The following is a 6,034-nucleotide window of genomic DNA, read 5'->3' as shown; positions in this document are numbered from 1 at the left end:
CGTTATATCCATCAAAGAGGTAAGCACTTTTAGAATTGCTGAAATTTCTACATTACAATTATCAATATTTATATTTATACTTAATAATATAAAATGTCAAGAGATCTAAATACTTCATTTTCTAAATAAATGGTTTAATTAAATATCAATGTTGAGGATTGAGATCAAGATTAAAAAGATTTGTCTGTTATTGACATTACGCCGCCTGTCAATCAAGCTGGCAGGGGTCTTACAGAAAAGCCGATCGGCAATCGTTATCAGATTCACGCTAAGATGTTTGCAAGTCCGCCATTTTACTTATACAAGCTATTTGTATAAGACAATTGGTGCAGCAGTATTTATATTGAAATTATTTTGATTTTTCTCGAATTTAAAGCTATTAAATCGGTTTATATCTAAGTTACCAAATATCCTGACATATTGATAGATGGAGTCTGTAGAAAAAAAAAAAAAAAAAAAAAAAAAAAAAAACAAAAATAAAAAACATTAACTTTGTATATATGAAGATTATAAGTTATATAGCAGATACGTATGTTAAATCTGGCTATACCACAATGCATTAAACAAGAAAAAAAATTAAACAAATACTCTTTTCCTTTATAACAATTATGTCTCTTCATAATCACATTAATATGTATATTATAAGGTCCCAGAATATCCAGATGATATGATATGTTTTTTGTTCGTTTCTAACATAGTGTCAATAAAATGCTGCAGTAAGAAAAAGTACTTGTAAATGAAATGAAAAAAAATATGCAATGAATATTTTAGGTGAAATTATCCTACCTAAATATTTCTATGAAAGCTCAAGCTTGAATATTTAAATACATCTGCTTCAATAACATCATATCTGATTACGGCGATATCTCAGCGTTTGATGTGTGCACAGTTTTTTTTGAAGTGAATTATATTGCGTTTTATCACGACACATATCAAATGTACAATTTACATAAAATCATATATCATACTACAAAGTTACGCAAGGGCAATTTTGTCATTCAATTTTAGCAATTTATGCAAAAAAAGCATTATTTACATGTATAAGTGATTTCGCATATAAAAATATTTGTAAATGTTACTGTGTTTTTGATATAATTTTACTATTTATATGTTCCTCTACTTCAATTTAAACTTTGAAATTGTAAACTAAAATGATATTTTGTCATTTGCATCTTCCTTGAAGTCAACGAAAATTTAACAAGATCTTTGCCAAATTTTTATTCATCATGAATGCAGTTATTTGTTACTTTTTAAATACCATAAACATTGAACCTATTCCATGAAAAAGCATTTTAGAAATTTTATATAATTATTATTTCAAATTATATAAGATTATTTCATTAATCACTTTAATGGCATAATAGTTTCCCGTAAAAGTCGGTACCGTGTTTTGTCTAAGGTACTGAATGACCGGGTCACGTGAATCAGTGGGCGGAGCAATCTCTTCTCTGGCGTTATGTCAATTATCATTATCAAAACACTTAAAATCGTGGACAGAATATAACATAACTTCAAAATCATTCCTTTGAATTTTGATATTTCTTAGCGTAAATTCAAATAAAAAAAAAAGAAAATGATATACACGTTTATTGACGAAATAAATAAAATAATCTACAGAAAATTCTCAATATAAAGTTAGCAAATAATTTTTGTATTGTTATGTATAATTATTTATTATAGCAAACATCGCATAGGCAATCGGGTTGGTCTTATAAGCTCATTAGCTCGAGTTACACGGGTTACGGTATCTCAAAGCTTTTAATGTGAAGTATCTACTATATGTTGTACTTAAACGACAGTGTACAGCTTTGCTTATATCTCAAGCATGTTTACTATAAAATTGATTAAATATTTTCAGGTAAGTTATTTATTTCAATAATTTGTTTACAAAGAAATAACTCATGTTTTCTTAACAAATGAAGATCTGTTTGTTAATTTTTCAATTTTGAAATTATCGGAAATTTATTATTGCTATTCCGTAGAAATGGAACTACTTCCTAATACACTATATGCATTTTCTTATCGGATCCCAGGGAAGACGTAGATACATCATTTTATTTACATAAATAACAATGAATGTGAATTTAAGTTTTATTACGTTTGATTATTGTGTTATAGGGCCCGTAAGTCTCGTTTACTTTCACTTTCGATTTACCACTTCCGGGTACATCGGCAGACTTATTTACCGTTACGCATATAGGTAACCCGAAGAACTCGAGAGATATAGAAGTTAAATTTGTTTCGGTCCTCTTCAGATTTGAAGGAATGGAAAGCACGGGTCAAAAAATGCAGGTAGGTCAATTATCTGACAGAAAAACGAGGGATTTATAAAGTTTAATAAAACTAGTTTATTTTCGGATAGTGACAATTGTTTCGGATGTTTTGTCAAGTTAGTGAATTCTAGTTGTTTAGCGTTTAGTAGAATCTATTGTTTTAAAACTACTGATGTGAGAAATTTATTCAAACCATTTTAACTTATTGAAATAAACAATGGAGAAACACTTTAATTCTAGTGTATATTAAAGTTATACAAAATTCGGACATTGCACAGTAATTCGGATATTTCTTCCCTTCCATTTTATCAAGATTTCAATTACTTACATTAGTATAATAAAACCCAGGTCCCAAGTAAGAGTTTTGATTATTAAATAAAAATTAGATGGATAGATCATAGATTTATTAAAAGTTTAATAGTATTGTTCCATTTCTAACTATGGAGAAAAGTATCAAGGCACTAACACTTCTTTTTTTATTCTCTTCCCTTTATAATTATATATACATGTTAATATGGTACCTAGCAAATTATGATTGAATTAAAAAATTTAATATTTGAATAAAACATTTCAGATGTGTAGACAGGGAGGTAATATGACAAGTATAGAATATACAGTTGTTCACTATGGACCATTAATCAACTGTTTGCACTGCCTATGATCCTGAAATATCTATACATCAAAGGTAAATACATGTAAAATAATTGTTTAATTTTTAGTTGAGATCGGAGAGATAAACAATTATCAAAATATTTTAATAATTTTGATTTCTTTGCATGATAATTGATAAGTAAATAAAACATGAAAAACAGTCATGTTTCACATTCAAGAAGATCAATATTTTTGACTGTTATATATTATGTGTTGTTGTTTATCTTTAATGTTTATTTACTTCAAATATGAAATTTAATCATGACTAGCTTATTTAGACTAATGTAAATATCATTTCTAGTGTTTTACTCAGTGAAATATAGTCAGGTCTTACACTTGTAACAACATAGTTATTGATTTTTCATTATGCAGATAAAAAGGAAAAAGATGAAGGAGAATTTGTCAATGAAGACCTTTATTGAAACTACCATCTTCCAGTTCCTTAATTTGAGAATGATATCAGAGAACACACAGTTACAGTGAAATATTAGTTTAATATAAGCCATTGAGATAAGTCAAATGTACTTTCCTGAAGAAGATGAATGACATCCAGCAGAAAAATCTTAATGTAAAAGAGTATGATTTTATGTTGTTTGACACTATGATTCCATAATCTTGTTAACTTGTTAATGTCACAATGATAGAAACAGAGTAAAATATCCACATTTCATTGCAGTTTTAAGTATTAAAACTACATGTAGATAGTTACTCTATATAATTATACCAAAGTAGAAAACACACCAGAGATTAGGAATTTTCATGGAATCACAGTAAAGTCATATGTCATTATGGACATTAAATGACTATGAAGTAAAGATGAAAAAGAAATAGCAAAAAAATTACATATCATCTACTACTTATATTGTGAGGTAATCATTGACAAGCTCACAAATTTGCATTCAAAGCTTTGATATCAAGCTGACCATTTTTCAATTAGAATATGATTTATAACTCTATGATAATTTGTTCATGTTAATTTTCAAAGTCTTTACATTTGTAAAAGGAAATATTCTTATTCTTGTATCAGTAGACATTCACAGTGTAAAGTTACACTGTCTAAATAACTAATAATAATTTCCAGTGCTTTCCTGAAGTTTTTCTTCCACTGGAATATCAGTGTGATATATATGCTAAGCAGTGCACTATAAATTGTGTAAAAATAAAAAATTATCAAACTTATGAACTGTTTTTTGTTTCTACTATTTGGCATATATTTATAGCAGTACTTGATCATAAGGGTTCATCTGCAAAATAAGTGTCACTGTGTACTTTAATTCTCTAACAGCAATGGCTAGATTAATAAGGTTAAGGTTATTTATTTCTAACAAAGACAGATATTTTGTTTAACATTTTTACACTGACATATATCTTTGAAATGTCTCAAACCTTATATAGTTTTTATTAGAATACAAACATTCAGTTAGACAGTTTACACAAGACATGGAGCTTTAAGAAGCTTTAATTCAGTCAAAATCTGTAATGGACTGCCATGTCTCTACCACTATGTACTCCAAGACTGTGTATGGACATTTCCTTTCAACTATGTCTGTTTCTAATCTGATGGTGAATACTCCAAAATAAATCAAGAGCCATGACAAGTACTCAAGATCCAACCATGTAATCACATACCTGCATATAAAGAAAATTTATCATGAGTTGAAAGCAATAATAATTGGTCAGCTATAAATTTTAATCATTTTCATATTGTTTTGAATAGAAAATAATGTTGAAAAGGAAGAAACACTTCTTGGTGTCCTAGTTTTTGTAGATTTGCTTTGACAACTGATCTTTAAAAATGTGATAGTGACTAAGTTCTTTTAACTATTTACTGAACATGATTTAACCAAAAAATATGACCCACTTACTTGAGAAAAATACTTTAAACAGCATTTTACCCGAATTAACTACATATGCCATACTGTTTGTTTATTTAGCTACACTGTATAATTATTTACAAAAACGAGAACATTATAAATGTTATACAAGAATATTTACTTTTCATTAATGTAGTTGAAGTAGCTTTAAGTATATATTTCTTACCAAAACGATTTTACAGCAGAGCATGCATGTGTATTTACATCGGATACTGACGTCTTTCATCGCACCACTGTCCTCAGTCTAAATATCTACACAAGCAAAATATTTCATTAAATTTTATGGCAATTTAAATTGGTACTATATACAGCTTGACTATTTGTGCTATATAAAGATAATAATAATAATAAACAATATTTTCAGTTAGGAGAAAATATATTCAACTAAAACCCACCGATAATCATATTGAAACGTTTTATCCGAAATATGCGCTGTCCGAAATTTCTAAATATTATATACTTCTGAGAGATAATCAGGTAGCGCTATAGAAAATTGTATTTGATAAAATCAAATTCACCAGTCTGAAGTTAGATGCGAATGATGATGTATCAAATAACAAATTTATTAGATTTACATGGACATGAAAATATTACAACATTTATTGTGATAAACTGAATTCGAAATGACACACCCACCTGAAGATTATACGAAGTTGTCTTTCATTGATACTTGTTCACAAGATGAAACTATTTGCATGTCGTTACAAAACAAAAAACTCTGCCAATTTCCACATGTCCTTTGTTTTTCCGTGTAAGTTTTACTTTCCCACCGGCATACAAGTATTACCCAATATAGATAAGCAATGTTGTTGATATTTGTTTGTACCCGGAAGTGCAAAATATCGTGAAATCTCGCAAGTCACATGACGAGACTTACATACCCTATTAGTGTCAGAAGAATGACTGCCTTGATGTTATTTTATCTAAGAAAAGATTTAGCAATAAATACTAGAATCAATTTTCAAGATATGGGGGCTGGGCAGCACCGCCTGACTTAAGATTGAAATACTATCAATTGGAGAACTAGCATGTCATTGTTTAGTTATCGCGATTTTTTAGGTATTTTTATCTTTTTCTATCTCAAATCAATATATACATTTAAACAACAAACTCTGACTATTATTTACACCCAAAACAAAGTATTCTGATCATTTTTTACACCCAAAACAAACACACATCATTTATCAACCACTTATACGAAATATCTTTTCACGTATACGTCTTCTATACGAAACA

At 28.4% G+C, this 6,034-nt stretch overlaps 2 long non-coding RNA genes across 2 annotated transcripts; one reads left to right on the top strand and one right to left on the bottom strand.

Annotated features, from left to right (window-relative positions):
• Positions 1–2,118: 2,118 nt before the first annotated feature.
• LOC132752957 (uncharacterized) lies at positions 2,119–4,103 on the top strand. The gene is made up of 3 exons (XR_009628883.1): positions 2,119–2,292; positions 2,848–2,958; positions 3,297–4,103. It is a non-coding gene; the product is annotated as an uncharacterized LOC132752957 (long non-coding RNA).
• Positions 4,083–5,686, bottom strand: LOC132752964 (uncharacterized). Its single transcript, XR_009628885.1, has 3 exons — positions 5,435–5,686; positions 4,965–5,050; positions 4,083–4,553 (listed from the first exon to the last, which is right to left on the bottom strand). It is a non-coding gene; the product is annotated as an uncharacterized LOC132752964 (long non-coding RNA).
• Positions 5,687–6,034: the final 348 nt, after the last annotated feature.

The sequence above is a fragment of the Ruditapes philippinarum genome, unplaced genomic scaffold (genome assembly GCF_026571515.1).
Source record: "Ruditapes philippinarum isolate M1 unplaced genomic scaffold, ASM2657151v2 ctg9729_1_1_1_1, whole genome shotgun sequence".
Taxonomy (NCBI): Eukaryota; Metazoa; Mollusca; class Bivalvia; order Venerida; family Veneridae; genus Ruditapes; species Ruditapes philippinarum.
Note: the sequence above shows the minus strand (reverse complement) of the source record. Positions and strands in the feature narration are given on the sequence as shown.